Raw genomic sequence first — 17009 nt, 5'->3', positions numbered from 1 at the left:
GGGCGCTAACAGCAGACGCTTTATTGCCAGTGCTGATGTAAGAGGCAGCAAGAACAGTTTGATTTTCAGATCCCAAATAGATTTTACAGTACAGCTAGTGACTTAGATCACCTTTTGATTTCTGAGCTCAGTAAAGCCATTCTTGAAGTCACGTAGGCAGAACAAATGTGGAGACTCACTTTTCAGATTTAGATCTTGATTTTAAACAGTTTTTTGACTATGTACAGATAGAGCTGTCTTAATCTGAGATCAGACACCATAAGTTTTTGTCCTATGTGTGTATTTTATCATGCATCCCAATAGCAGGCAATATAGTAGCAGTACTGGTTTGCTTTCCTTCTTTTTCTGCCTCTTCAGTGCATTGTTAACAGACTTTCCTGAAGGTCTGTTAACAACAGAATGACTCAAGGTGGAGCTTGCTGTATTATTTTCTGAATTCCACTCATCATTTCTGTAGGTCCTGGGCTGAAAGAGAGGTAAGAGGAATGATATCTGAAAGGAATTAATCACTGCTTCTGAAAACAAATACCAGTAACTATGCCAGACATTATTGCATAGACAAGGAATTAAACTGCTTGTAAATTACAGTATTTCTGCTGCTCATTCCCTCTGCCCATCATTCTGGGGACAGACTGGCACTGGAGAGGAGTGAAAGTGCTTTTAAATAAGTCCAGGGAGAGTTTAATCAGCTGCCTTTATATCTGAATTAGGAATTGTCCTAGGTGAAAGCCAGTCCCATGCCCTCCAGAACACCAGTGCAAGTAGTAGCTATTACACATCTATCTGTAGTAAGGATTGAGGAGTGGAGAGGTGAATGCCACTTGCAATTCAGAAATGTCGAACCTTAAAAACTTCTGTCAGCTCAGAGAACAGCAACCAGTTTATTTTGCAAGGCCAGATAAAGCCCATCATCATGGTCTTGTGTTCTCTTTTCATGGAGATCGCTGAGAAAAATCAAGGATTTTTAAAGCTTTACATGAGATCTGACTAACTTACTGGAGGGGATTGCTTCATCCTTCCTAATCAGCTTTATTCAGTAAGAAGAAAGGCGGAGATTCAGCAGTACATGAGACTTGAATTAGGGCTGGCACTCTCAGGTATCATGGTGAAAGACCTGAGAAAAGAACACAGATAAAAAGTTAAGGCTTACTTAATTACCCATGGCAAGAGGATGAGATTAAAGGACTGAGGATATACCCTTAGCCTCCCTACTCTCTGACTAGAATCATTAAGGGAGCTGCGTGGCAGCTATAGCTTTCTCAAAGCTAGTTTGAGAACAATGTTTCCTTCCCTGGACATATCCCATAACAAAGTGATTCCCTATTGTGCTTCATGAAGTCTTAAACTGACCCTTACCATTTTCCTATGTATTTTCCAGCTTTGCTGAGTTAATAACTGTTCAGAGAAAGAATAAAGTTGTAATTATTCTTAACTCCCAGCTACAAATGCAATATTATATCCTACCWTCCCCAAGAATAATATAGTCTAAAAATTGATCTTGACATCTTTTCTGCGACAAAATTTTGGAAAAACGGCATTAAAAAATGTGTACAGCTACATAAATGARCACTTAAAATCATATGAGACGTATTCAGATCTGTGAATGTTTTTGAACATACTAAAACATAACTGCGTTAAATGTATCACCCTCCATTTTAATTTAAAAGATGTAGGAGAACATGTAGCTGAGGATTTTCTAAAAGWAGTAGTGATTTGTGTGTGTTGGGGGTGGTGATGGTATTGCTTGTAGTTTTATTCATTTAGGCATATCTTATCACTCCTCCTTTTCTTCTTTCTTGGAGGGCAATGAGAGAACCCAGATGCCAAGCTGTGGAACATGTTCTTCTGACACTAGCATCTGGCTCCTTGGCAGAAWCCTCCAACTGTCACGCTGACAGCTTTCCTGTTGTGTCCTCGTATATTTTTATATAAGAAAATTGCAGATGGGTTCTCTTCTCAAACTAATACGCTATTCTGTTGACCCTTATCATGCAGAAATGTGTTGGTTTTATCTGTTTGTGAATGAGACCTTGGCCAAATATACTTCAAAAAGGATACTTCTCTATTCGTCTCTGAATTTGTCTGCAAGCTGTCTGGGAAGATGCCAGAATCCTATTACACACCCTTTTTGTGCCTTTAAGCAGTAAGTCCTTCATTCTCTCTGCTGTACAAATAGATTGCACTTTTTGCAGCAAGCACACTTGTAAAATACAAGCATATTTATTTAATAGTTTCAGTGAAAAAAAAAATCTTTTCCTTGTAATGGGGAGAAATGTAGTCTGGTTTGCTATGTTTTAATTGGGTATTTTTGTTTGTTTACTTTTAATTTGACATTACCTCATATGCTATTGCCCTGAAGGATTTTTTTTCCCCAGAGGTTTGCCAGAGACCTCCAGTGCAGAAGCTTTACAGTGTTACAAAGGTAGTTCAGTTATGTCATTTTAAAAAAACAACAACAACATACATTTCACTTACTAATGTCCTCCAGAATTGCCTGGTACTTTGCAAATGCAATTTTCATAGCATTACGTTGTCCAGCTTTGCATTTAGATACATACCCAATTTGTGTGGATCATTATGAGTAGTCCCAGGAACTTTACAGTGAAATTCAAGGTTGTGCTCAGAGGGAGGATGCAGAAGTGCCCCATATCATCAGAGTGACAATAAAAGAGAATATTGAAAGTTCCTATGTTATTTCCTCCTGCTCTCCTCCCCCATATAGGCCTCTTTCTATAAATATTGTGCATTTACTTTTTCAAAAAAAAAAAAAAACTCTCCCATCTCAGGTCTTCTTTAACTGAATAAGATGAAATGCAGATAAAAAAAATACTGAAAACACACAACCCCAAAATCATCTGGGGGTCTGTTCAGTGGAGACTCTAGCTCTTTGGGTGTTGGTTGTGGATACTCTGCAAGCTCTTAAGGGCTGGCACCCATTGAAAATATTTAGCCATGATTCATGAGCCCCGTCAGTATCTGACCTTCCACCCCACCTCCACTCCCTGCTCAACTCAAATACAGAAACTCAGATGTGTACGATTCCCTGATGGCGATATGGAAGATAGCCAACTCTGATGAAGCCAGGTGGATTCCACAGAGCATGCGCTCTGTGTCCACACCAGGGGAAACATCCTTTGAGTTTGACTGCTGTAAACTTCTCTTAATTTATTCTCCTAGCAACAGCTATTAAGACTTGATTGACACTGGTTTCTTGTTTGTTGCTTTTGCAATAAATAAAGCCACAATGAGTAATTTTATTATTCTCCCACCCCGGTGGTTCACTTTCTGCAGCTCTTCCAAGAAAAAATTTGAGTCAGCATTAAAGGAAGAAGAGGTAAGTTACTACAGGTTTCTTATTCCTATTATCACAAAAAAGAATCTTTATAAATTTCCAACAAATGCAAGTGCACAGAAACAAACAGGTATGTGCATGAGTATTACATTAACTGTTACATTGTCCCATATCATTTTCTTATCTCAGACTTTGTCATAAATGAACATGTGATATTAGAACTATTCAGGGAAGATGATAAATATCAAGAATGAATTTTTACATTAAGCATTAAATTTTATGGGGACAGGATTTCACTCCGGTTTCCCAGCCATACACTGCAGGTTATTTTCTACAATTCTCTTGTTTCTGTTTCAAACATTGTGATTCACCATTGGGTTAATGATCTACTAAATAGAGTCTCCAGGTGGTTTGGGTTTGCTGTTGATATCTTCATGGCCCCAAGGGACTATACTTTCCAAAGAACTGAGGGGAGCCCAAGCAGTGATATTATGTAAGAAATAGAGACAGAAACAAAGTACATCAGCAACTCCATCACCGTGCTTTCATTTATACCACACTCAGATTTGAGCATATGTGCTTTTTGAAGCATTTATCATCCACCCTGAAGTTCCAGGTTGCTCCAGATTGTGTAAACAGGCAAAAGTAATATTTGCTACAGAGGCTCAGAGTCAAGAAAATAAATTGTATCTTGAAATAACATCTGAGGTACGATTATGAGAAGCTTTACAGATTAAGGTTTCTATTTTATATTTAGTTGACTACTATTGTGCCCAGTACATACCTTCCTCCCGTGTTCACATCAGCTTTGAATGAGAATTATCACACAGATCTTGCTTTGAAGAATAGGGTTAAATTCTTACTTGAGCCATGGATCTTGTAGACAAATCACTTACTTTATCTTTTCCTTCCTGTAAAATAGTGATAATATTTTCTTACGTTACATAGGAATTCGAAGAATAAATTTATCAGTGTTTGCAAGATGTTTAACTGTTATAGTGATAAGGGTCATAACGGAAGTTTGGGATTTTAGGCAAGTCTGGGACACGTAGAAGGTTAGTTAGGAGACTGAGGACCTAGACTTAGGGCTTGAGAACTTGAAAACTGAGGATTATGATCAGGCTTGGAATTATTTTAGTTCAAAAGGGCAAAGGTGAGTTTTACGACAAGAGGAGAAACTGGAACACTTATTATAGATTAATTATACTACTATATAGATTATATAGATTAATTATATAATTATAGAACTCTTGTGATGAACAAACACCTTAAACATTAAAAGTAAACACAGAGCCTAAAAGAATGCTTAAGAGAACTATGTGTCAAATGTCTGCCTATGCAGAAAGAAAATTCAGAAATTAAACTAAACTGGTCTCAAATCTTCCTGAATTAGCACAGAAAACAAATGTCTGAGGTTTGCTAACCTTATAAACAAAAAGAGGGAGGAACTGGTTGATCTGCACACTGATTGGTGGGGTGTGGGGCGGAGGTTAGGCAAACCTAGGATTGGGTCAAGTACTGAATAAATACTTTGCATCACYTTTCAGTAGAGGTGGTGACTAAATGATTCCATGTCTATTCAGCGTAACAGTTTGTCCTTCCCAAGTTCAGTCACAGGTTTGAATTCTTTTCAAGTTATTTTCCAGTATTCTGGAGATAACAAATCCTGAATGCCATATTCCTAAAGCCTACTGAAGTTTGAAATGTTTCCACTGCAGCATGATTTATTCGACAATTTCAGTCTACCAGAACAAAAAGTATCTAAAGAAAATGAGGATAGAACAACAGAAATTGTATCCAAGCATGAGCAAAAATTAGATTCTCTATAGCTTTTAAAACAAGGAATGCCGGTAACATAAAGTCTTAGTACTAATGGGATATAAAAGACTAGTAGCAAGAATTTTAAAGTAAWATGCATGTTTAGAAGTACTATGGAAAGGTTAACAAATGCAGTAAATATCTGTAGATAAGAAAATGAATCAAAAAGGTAATCCAGGCAACTACAGACCTGGTAAGATGATTTCAGTCATGTGCAGTCTTAGAACAAGTTTTAAAGGAAAGGATGTGAAGAGAAATTGAATGTGAATTAATTATCCCATTATTTAACAAAGGTAGATTATTTTAGATAAACCTAGTATCTTTTTTAAATGAGATAATAGATTTCTTAGACAATGGCAATGGACTGGACTTTATTCTAGATGATGGAAATTATTCTTATAGGAATGTCAGAAGAAAAAGAAATTGCCCAAAAGACAGTTTTTCACAAGTATCTTCATAGTTGGTCTTGAAAATTATCACATTTAATATATTAATTATTGTTATAATATTAAGATGTATATGTGTATTTGTGAAATTCACAAGTAACATTAAAAGGGGAAGCATTGCCATAGCAGAGGACTTGATCATCATATAAGGAGAAATAGATGATTTCATTGATTAGAATGATGAGATGAAATTTAGGAGCATGGATTGCAAAGCCAAGCATTTAAGGACCAATAACTGGAATTATTCTTAAATATGATGCTTATTTATCATTTGAAGATAATGAAAAGGAAATATGCGCATACTTTTTTCCTGGATGATGACTTTCATTTGCCATATAGAGCAATATTGAAGTAGCTAATATAATTGTAAGAGGCACTATCTAAGACATTTTTAGTACGGAAAGTGTAATTTCATTGTTCAAAGCATTGGTGGAGTTCAAAGCATTTCAAATATTATATTAACTTCTGGTCATCTATGTTCGTGTAAGATGACCTTAAGCTAAGACAGAAGCAGAGAAAGACTACTTATATGCTTATGGAAATGGAGAATTAATTTTATGATAGAGATTAAAAGAGACAGCTTGTTAAGCCTAGACAAACAAAAGTTGAAAGGAAATAGGATGATTCTTCATAAATATGTTCAGGAGTAAATGATAAGATCAGGAGAGCAACTATTTAAGTGAATAATAGCCGAAGATCAATAACTAAAATGATTATGAATAAATTCAGAAAATTTTATATAAATTAATTTTTTGATATTAGCAGAAGGTTTACAACTTCTCTTGGACTGAAAATTTTACATACAATAGTAGTGTAAAGAACAGAAATTGCTTGAGTATGGTAACTTATGGAAAAGTTTGGATACTTAAACAGGTTAATTTCCAGAATGTAGAAATAAAGTTTGTTATAGAAGTTTGGGGATATTTAATGTGTTGTAACCAGGGGAGATTGACATAAGAGTGAATTGCAATTTGCTTGCTTCCTTTTTATATTGTAGCCATATCATATTTCAGAGTCCCTGACGGTCTCTCAAAGGAGCCAGGAAACAAGTTCCTTACCTCCCTTTCCTAAGCAAAACTCTTTATTCCTATGAAGCACTGGAGACTGGCTACAGCTGATAGGATGTAGGGAGAGCGTATGGGTGGTCCTAGAGACACTATCAGCTGCAAATTTAATCTGTCTCTAGATTTAGGCAAAGGTGGAGGTTTTGCTGTTTTTTTTTTTTCCCCTCCAAGTCAGATTTTTTTGGCTTTCTCTGAAGTTTGGTTATGATCCACTTACTAGGTTCACGGGGGTCATTTATGAAGCCTCATCAGTCTGCTTTTGGAGAGAACCTCTCCTGTCCTCTTCTTGCATGACTTCACACTTCTGTAACCTGGCTCGGGGTTATAAGTTTGTTAGAACATGTAAGGAAGCAGTTGTGACTTTCTGGTGACATGTGGCATGGAGGCTACATGAAAATTTCTCAGTGAGGCTTTGGCTGTGTGGTTGTGTCTGACGGTACGGGCTGGATTTCTACAGAACATAGCTCCATGGCCACAGATGTATTAGCTCTGCACTACTGCAGCTCACCTGGTACCAGTGCTGACCTGCTGTGTTCTGCTTGCTTAAGTACCTTTATACCAACATATCGGCGATGCGCTCTGGACAGATTCAAAACAACTACAGTAACATAGGACATATTTCTGGAAAGAAAAGAAAAAAGAGGTGTTAAAAAGTATCTGTTAATTTACTATATACTTCTTTCTTCAGACTTAAAGTGAAATTGTACGATGTCTTTACGTTTTTTGGGAGGGTGTGGGGGGAAATGAAAACCAAAACTAAACTGCTTGAGGTTTCACGTATGCTGGAAAAACCACTAAAGATTTATGCAAAATTTTCATGGTATTTGTTTTTTCTCTCTCTGATTTTCAACATAATTTTTACCCGAAGACAGTTAGATTTTGACAGCTCAGAACTGGCCATTCTCAGAGTGAATCATTTGTAAATTAGTAGTTTTACAATGGATCTGAGAAAATTCTAAGTTTCAAACTGAATTCTGGCTTCTCACAGACTCAAAAGGAGATTGGTGAACTATGAGAACAAATCTGCCACACAGATTCACTCATCCTCATGTAGACTGAAACCAGTGGATTTTGAGTATCAACAGTGTAAACTTACTGTGATCTGCCCCGTCATAATTATCAGAAATATTTGAAATCACTTATTCCAATACTAAAATGACAAAAGGTTAACAAATATCAAGATTTTAGACTAGAAAAAGATGAACTTAAGCTCCATCTAACTGCAACAATGTGGAATGAATTGTTCATATCTATATGATTAGGTTAAAGAAGACACAATTCATTTCCAGTCCCTTGCCACTATCACACAGTCTCATAAATGCCATATCCATGTCTCATAAGTGCCTTGCCTAATGAAGCCCACTGTATACTTGCGACTCTCACTGGCTTAAGTAGTTATCTTCTATGAGGAATTCCAGTAGAGCCTTCTTTAAGTCTTATGCAATATAAGTAATATATTGGTTCTAAATACTGAATGGTTTTATTTCTTAACTACTTTTTCAATATATAAAGCACATGATGCAGATAAAGTATTTTAAACCCTAGAAACCCTAGTTTAATCATACCCTATATGTCAAATTATCATATGTCAAAAATAACAGCACTATATACATATAAATATATATCTGTGTGTGTGGGGGGGGATCCAACTGTGCACATGACTAGAGATTAGGAAATAAAATCCAAAATCTAAATCTTGTAAAGAAGAAATCATTACTGACAAGTCAAATTGTTATGCGAAGAAGAGGATAATGAAGTAGCTGTGTTTGGGGGCAAAAAACTGATTTTTTTCAGAAAAACTTCAAAGATTTGACCACTACAGATTGATAGTCTTCTACTCCCTTCAAGATTCTACAAGTCTTATCCCTAAGGAATACTCTACCAATATGTTTCTAAAATGAATTCTCTTCTCTTTATTTTTAATTAATTTTTTTAATGATAGAGACTAATGTAGCCAAAATTAATATTGAAATTATTTTAAGATTTACTGATATAGGAAATACAAATCAATAGGAGAATCTCCCAAGAAACAGTTATGTACTCATATGCTGTAAAGTCTGGCTAAAAAAATACATTACACTATCTTACTAATTACATTACATTATTAATTATTAAAATGTATATATTATGTTACATAGCTTAAAAACTATTTTGGCTTGAATAATACACTAGTAGTTAGATCTAAAGAACTTCACTGTATTCACTGAGGTTTAGATCAGGGCAGACTGCAGATGCTTGCTTATGAATATAATAGATAATAACTTCAAAAGGGAGTTAGGCACACTGAGATTACTTCCTAAACCTGAAGATGCCTGGATTTGCTATGCACCTGACTTTGAGCTGTCAGATTTCTAATTGTGCCTAAATTTCATCCCATGATTGAGTATATGAATATCCTTTGCTCAGACCTCTATTTCCAGAAGGGTCAGGAAACCAGACTAGATACAATTACCTGTTTTTTGAGTGGAGAAACCTAAATCCTTCTTTCAACATTTTTTTCAGCAGCTCTTTTCCTAGCTTTCTTGTTTCTGAGAATCCTATTTGTAATTCTCTCCTTACAAGCAAGACAAGCCAGGCTGTATAACTGTGTAACACCATGTCTAAAAGTTAGGTATCAGAATATTTGTACCATTTAGCATTTGTCACATTCCTTTGCTGATCTAGACCCAGGTTTATGTGACTATGCCTGGCAGTGTTCCTTCTTATTGCAGGTCATTTGGGCAAAAAATCAGTGCACACAGTTCCCTGGGCTGAATCTTTGCTAGGCATTGAAACTAGTGTTTTTCATGAAGCCAGTAATATTAGGCTAGTGCATTTTTCAGGAGAGAAAATAGTTTAGTAATTGCAGGACGTTACTGATTTGCACTTTTGTCAAAGTCAATGTAATGTGCTGGGTACTTAAAATTATACCTCTAATGATTTGTTTTGGTACAGATAGATAATGCAGAATGAGAGGTGATCATACTATTTTGTTAGTGTTTGTAGCCTCCAACACTTTTTCAGGTACATGAATTGAGCAAATATATCAATATACAGTCCACTAGCCACCACACAGCACCATCTAGGCAGTTCCTAAGGTAACTGACATGGTGTCACAGCACATTTCTGAAGAGCGAACATACTTGTCCTTGATATATTTGTGTGGATGTTTTTCAAATCTCAGACTGTCTCCTGCTTTCGCTCATCCCACYTACCTACAAGTAACAGAATCACAGAGTGGGTAAGATTGGAAGGGACCTCTGGAGATCATCTAGTCCAACCTCCCTGCTCAAGCAGGGTCACCTAGAGCATGTTAAACAGGGTTGCATCCAGGAGGGTTTTGAATATCTCCAGAGAAGGAGACTCCACAGCCTCTCTGGGCAACCTATTCTAGTGCTCAGTCACCCTCACAGTGAAGAAATTCCTCTCTCACATTCAAGCAGAACTTCCTGTGGTTCAGTTTTTGCCCATTGCCTCTTGTCCTGTCACACGGGACAACTGAAAAGATTTTGTCCCCGTCCCCTTGACACCCTCCCTTCAGGTACTTATACACATTGATAAGATCCCCCCTCGGTCTTCTCTTCCCCAGGCTAAAGAAGCCCAGCTCTTGCAGTTGTTCCTCATAGGGCAGATGCTCCAGCCCTCTGAACATCCTTGTAGTCCTATGCTGGATTCTCTCCAGTAGCTTCTTGTCTTTCTTGTACTGGGGAGCCCAGAACTGGACACAGGACTCGAGATGAGGCCTCACCAGGGCTGAGTAGAGGGGCAGGATCACCTCCCTCGACCTGCAGGCAACACTCTTCCTAATGCACCCCAGGAGACCATTGGCTTTCCTGACCACAAGGGTGCATTGCTAGCTCATGGTCAACTTGTCATCCACCAGCACTCTGCAAAGCTGCTTTCCCACAGGTCAGCCCCCAGCGTGTACTAGTGCATGGAGTCATTCCCTAGGTGCAGGACTCTGCACTTGCCCTTGTTGAACCTCCTGAGGTTTCTCTCTGCCCAGCTCGCCAGCCTGTCCAGGTCTCTSTGAATGGCAACACAGCCCTCAGGTGTCTCAGCCACTCCTCCCAGCTTGCTATCATCAGCGAACTTGCTGAGGAGGCACTCTGTCCCCTCATCCAGGTCGTTGATGAATAAGTTGAACAGGATGGGACCCAGTACTGAGCCCTGGTCTTTATTTCAGTACAATTTTTCATTGTAAGAGTAATAACAGACTCAGTAATGCAGAATCTGAGGGAGAATGAGTAAATAGCTGAGGAACTGAGAAGGGCAGACTGAATATTGAGGAAGGCAGGGCTGTGGAGTCCTATGCTCAAAACTAAAATGGCAGACTTGGCATTTGCAGTTAAGAGTATGCCCAAGAGAGCAATATTCTTAAGTGTAGACTAGCTCTGTGTCAACAGATGGGATCTAGGGACTCACTGGACTCTTCTACTTTGTCATGTTAGCTCATGTTAGTTGATTTAAGCTCACATTTAAACTTAGGGTTCCTGGCTGCTCAAACAGTTTGGCTTACCCTGTAAGATTGTTTCTCCAAATAGAAGATTTCCTGTAGGACTACCTATCATTTGTACCTTGCCCATGAAGGGAGAGTGTGTGCAACTGGCAGCAGGTCAGGCTTGAGTTTCCTTCCCCTTCAACTAAATAAGTTGATGATGTAAACTCAGCTCAAACCTGTTCTCAAGAAAGGGTACACAGATGACACGGACTCATGGGATTTAACAGCTGCAGATACCCACTACAGACTGGCATTCTTCCAAAGCAGGGAGCTGACTAGGTTTTGATATTCAGGTGGTAATAGCTGGGACCACTGTATCAGAAAACCAAGCATTTTTCAGTTGGCTTTGTCAGAAAACAAGTTGTTACTGTTAATCCATAAGCAATCTTGTCGAGCTTTTAGAAGCTGATATGGAAAAAAAGAAAGCATGAATTACAAAGTAAGAAAAGTTAGTGGATAAATTAATGATTATGAAGCTGACCATGGCTCAACTTAGAAAATGAGAGCTAAAAGAATCTGGATGCATTTTGTGGAAGTTGCATTTGGCTTGAGAAACCACTATGCGACAGGACAAGAAAAAAGACTTTGTTGCTTAACCTCATTTAATAAAAAGGTTGTTGGCCAAAGGGCAATCCTGCTGTCTTCCCCACTTACATATTCCCTTTACTTACCGTGCCTCAACTACAGTAATTGTGCAGCTGAAAAGTGAGTCACATCAGGAAATTAATAGTAAACATTTTTTGGTACGTTAGTTTTCTGTCAGATCAGTGAACTGAACTGAATCATCACTGAATACAAGTGAAATAGGAGTAAGGTATACGTTGGCAAGGGGAAGGAGAGAGGCAGCAGCACACAGTTAAATTGAACTTAGCTGCTGAGGTGAAACTGCATCCCTAGATGCATGTGACCAAAGGGGCCAGAATAACAGCTGGTTTAAAGCAATATAGCTTTGTTATTTTTAAAAGATCTATTCTAGTTTATGTCTGTTGGTTTAGAAGTGTAAGTTCACAAGCTAGTGACGAACCAGTTTCTATTCCTGTTTTTCAGTATGCAAAGTTCTGATTCATCTAATCTTTAGGAAAATCTATTTTGAAAAAAAAAAAGAAAGAAAATCTGATATAAATCCATAAAAGTAGTTTGAAGTCAAGCAAAGGAATGACTTGTTAGATAATTGTATGGGGATATTTTGAAATTATATCCAGGCAAAGATAGTTGCAAAATTATTTTAGAACTCTGGACTTTATGTGTATGAGTATTTATGCACATATATTTGTGTAAATGCACTTGTGTTGCAAAAGTATCACATATTATCAGCTCAGTAATCATTTCATTAGCCTTATAGTAAAATATCTACCAGAACTGAAAATTAAGGGAGAATTCCACGATAAGAAGCAAGAAAGATATAATTGCAAAATGCTTAGAAAGCTACAGGCAATCTTTTTTTTTTCTTTCTCTCATTTTTTTTTTTTTAATAATGAAAACCATAGACATCATGTACTCTTACTGTCACTGCAGATTCTTTTGTCTATCACAAGACTGTATGGATTGTGAGAACTGAAATAAGATGCAGAAATAAGTAAAATTTTCTATAGGATTTCATCTCTAGGTGGAGAGAAGGGATGTCTCCAACCTTGGCATACTTACTAGAATGTAGGGTTCAGGGATGTTAATCACTGCTACTTTTATCAGACAGCTTAATTAAGATCAATGTTTTTTGTTACCAAATTAGAAGGGACCTAGAGCAAACTTCCCAGTGGTTATTAACACAAGTCCACATTTGCTGGAAGTACTGGGTACCTTCATGTGCACTGCAATAGCTGGGAGTTACACAATATCTATATCATTTTTCATAGTTTTGTCATTAGCTGGTAATGATTTGATTATTTTGCAGATGAATCACAGTATAAATCTCTTTCACAAACACTACCTCCAAGTATTAATCAAAACCATTAAGGCAAAGCAGTCAGTGCAAATTAAAAAATTTGCATGTCTAAATTAAAAATTACAGTAATACATCATAAATAAATCTTTTAAATTCTCTATGGTCTATATAAGCATCCCTTTTTGTGCCCGTAATGAGCCCATGAATACAGCTTCTTCCCTTCCCCCCCCCATCTTTTTAATCAGGCTGTAATCAAATTTTATAGGTGGAATTCAGGTCTTTCACTTTGAAGTCCACGTTGGATCTTTTCGGAAAAAGAAATTATTTTTCTCTCTTCATCTTTCTCAAACCCAATAAAAGTGAAAGATGCAGACTCAAAGACAAGTGTGAAAGACAGAAGTTCAAACTGATCACATATAATTTGCAGTGTCTTTGGCTATAGAAAACTAAATATTTGTAAAGGGTGATATATCTTATGCAAACAACTTTGAACTATGAAGAAAATGACTGAGTTGTGGCTTAGGTACTATTTCATTTTAGAACTATTAACACCTTACTTCCAGCATGGAAAAAATTAGAGGAACACTCATTAATATAAGCCACCACTGAGATTTAGAACACACTCTTATTCACACTGAACAAATTCAGGAATGTTAAGGAGCAGCTCAGCAGCATTGCATTTTTAAACTAATTACTGTCCTTCATTTGGAGATCAGTGCTCAGGATGCAGAGTTTTGCTGTCCTGTTGTTGCCATTTGATTTACAAGCTGATCGAGCTGGCTTGTACAAAGACGATTTTGTTCAACCCTTTTTCCCTAACCTCTGGGAAAAGACATTTTGTGAAGAAATTCCTTGCAAAGCAGCAATACAAATTTCAAAGTGTTTGCCTGCTGACGCTCTTCAAAACAATGACCTTCCCTACATGAAGTTTGCTGTGACCAGTTCCACTGTCAGCTCTTGTTTTGTCTGTGATCTTTTGGCTTAACTGTCTCACGACAGTCAGATGACAGAACAGCTAGCTCCAAAACAAGACCTTTATACAAACTCTGGACTGACACTGAGAAGGAGTCCTAGGATCCAAAAAATCTTTCCCCTCCAGTGCTTTCCTTTTGAGGTCACTGGCTTTACTTTTCCTTGAGGGCTCACAGTATGAAATTACCCATACAAGAGTAACCCTAACAAAAAAATGATTAATTGAAAGCAGAGTAATACTAAGCAAAGACTACTTATTTAATGTAACTATATATTTACACATGAACTATGCAAAACATAAAAATTAAAACCAAAAGCAAACTTTGCATGTCTTACATGCCTTTGCATGTCCTGTCAAAGTAATTCTCCATGTGCTTAGGTTGATTTATCAATTGCTTGCTCTGGTGTTTGGGTGGCTGGGAACACAAAGACCTTTGCAATAATTAGTAGCCTACCTTTCAGTGTTAACAGCACAGCTACCTAAGAACATATTTCAAATAAGTCTGAATATCTGCTCCAGCCAGTTTCTGTGTTGTTGCTTAAATGGTTCAKTTCTCATTTCCTTTGTTACAATCCTCTGTACATACATAAAGAGCCCAACACTAGATAGCTAAATTAGGAAGGTAACCCAAAATTTGCAGACAAAATTGCATTTCAAGGGGTTTTATTTCATGGGTGATCTGATTTAGCCTTCCAGTTCACAGATAGGTAAAGATAATTCCTAAGTCTCAGCTTCTCATAAGAAGCTCTAGAAATATTTCTATTCCTATTTCCTTAGGAACAGAAAATCAAGATCAACATAGTAGACTGCTGCTTCAAGATCCAGTGAGACTGTTGTGCCACCTTGCTATTATRTAATAATTAGTTCCTGTAATTTGGCACTTCAGTTCTACTTTCATTTATGTAGTTCAAATGGCTTTCAAAGCATTAAATTTCAGAGCAATATYGATCAAATAAAACAATCACATCTTACTTGTTTTACACAGGGATTTCAAACACAAATACATTTGATATTGATATATTGTGTCTCAGCTTTGGAGTTCCATTGCAAGATCTAGGCCTAAGATCTGATGATGTTCGTTCATCACTTACACAAAACAAACAAACACCTTACCAGACAATATCACGAATCCAGTTGCTATGAAYGAAGTTTCAGTTTCACAGCTTTATAACATTATTGAAACAAGAATCAAGAATGGGAGAAACTTTTTTTAATTACCCCCCCAAAAAAATGCTTTGAATATATCACTTCAGTTCTGCTCTAAGGACAGTCCATGTTTTTATAGGTGCAGAGCCTGACCCTGCCTTTTTATATCTGTAATTGAAATGTCACTRACATCTTATTTGGCTTTTATTTTACAGTTCTGTGGACTGATTAGGATGGGTATGAAAAGAACCTTAGAGCTTAGAAAATACCACTGCCAAGTTTATTTTGTTTCATCAAGGTTCAAAGACAAGAAAAGTTCCATCTCTCCCATTGTGAGATGGCTCAGGACTTATACTGTGGAGCAGTATGTACAAAGCAAAGTATTTTTTGCCCCTTCAATCAAAAAATGTGAAAGTACGTACTACTACAGCAACTGTGACCTCACATTCCTAGGCTATGATCACAGAGGAAGAAATTTGTTGCACAACTGACCTAATACTCATAGTTTTACCAAGTATGAATATTGTCTGTTTTTTCCTTCTCATAAGGATATTTTGATGTATGAAACTTTCCAGCTGTGTTAAACTTGTGTTACAGACAATATATTTTTAATGGAAAAAAMCAAAACATATAATTGCATAGGTTTTCCCTTGTACAAGATTAAGCTTTTGAATTCTCATTGTTTTATCTGTAGAGGAGATTTAATGTAAAACTATTGGATGAAAGAGAACCAGTTTCCCTATTTAAAAGTCTCCTAGAGAGCAAGTTCTCCTGCTTAATGAATTCCATTTCAAAGAACCATGTGACTTGAGTACATGAGTTATTATTTCTGCTTTTAAAATCAGATGCTCCAAAGTTATTCCTTCCACCAATCAACGTATGCATGTAGTAATCATCATGTCAATGTTCATATATGTGGTTCTTAGCATCAGACTTGCAGTCATAGATTATTTAGTTTACAGATTTCAAGAGAGTCTCCCATCACAGTTACCCATTGATTTAAAAGCTTCAGGGTTGCCTTCTGTGCTCTATGCATAGGCACAGTTGGTCTACTTAATCATGTATTTTGGATTTGTTTCTTTAAATGAGGAAGGCAAGAGAACCAGCCCTGTCTCAGTGTCTTTCTTATTACTAACCTGTGAGAACCAGATAATGATTGAGTAGGTGGCTTAATGCATCAGAAGACAGAAGTTCTTCAAGTGGAAGAGAGGGGTTGCACGCCTGGCGGTAAAGAGTGGCTAGATATATGGGTGGGTGGTTTTATGCTTAGAGAAAGGTTTATATATACAACAGTAACAACTCTGCTTGAGAATAATGGGATCATATATATCTAGAATAAAAATGTCAAGTTTCTAGTTTGAGTCCTCTGAGGTACAGCTATTGAGAGCAAAACATAAAGATTTACTGTGGATTATTTTGACATTATCTTAAGCAAGCTTTTTTCTATTTGTAACTTAGAATCTTCACCTGAAATTCTGACCTATCCAGGTCAAACTTAGTTCTCCATATGAAATTATAAACTTTTCAGAGGTTTGTATTGTTAGAAATTCTAAATATTGYTTTACACATAATGAAAGGTCTGTGGTCTCTTAGGATGAGCAGTACCTGTTTTGGCTAAGGAAGGAAGGAATTTGTTCMGATTTAACTTGTCACAAAAAGCTGAGTTCAGGATTTGAAAAACTATTTAAATGTTATTTGCTATACATAGACTGAGGAGCAGCTGAGCTCCCTGTTGTMTAGTCTACTGATGAGATTGAGGACYTGACAATATCCCCATGATGTAACTCCCTGCCAGTCCTGCAGACTATTCCTTCTTGTGCAGTACTAAGTGTACAGTAAATTTCATCCCACTATGGAGTCAGGAGGTGGCCAGCAAGCACTCCCAGAGCCAAGCACTTCTTGATTCAC

Source organism: Rhea americana, unplaced genomic scaffold (genome assembly GCF_003343005.1).
Source record: "Rhea americana isolate MKP2758 unplaced genomic scaffold, rheAme1 scaffold_26, whole genome shotgun sequence".
Lineage (NCBI taxonomy): Eukaryota > Metazoa > Chordata > Aves > Rheiformes > Rheidae > Rhea > Rhea americana.
This window is presented reverse-complemented; position numbering follows the sequence as displayed.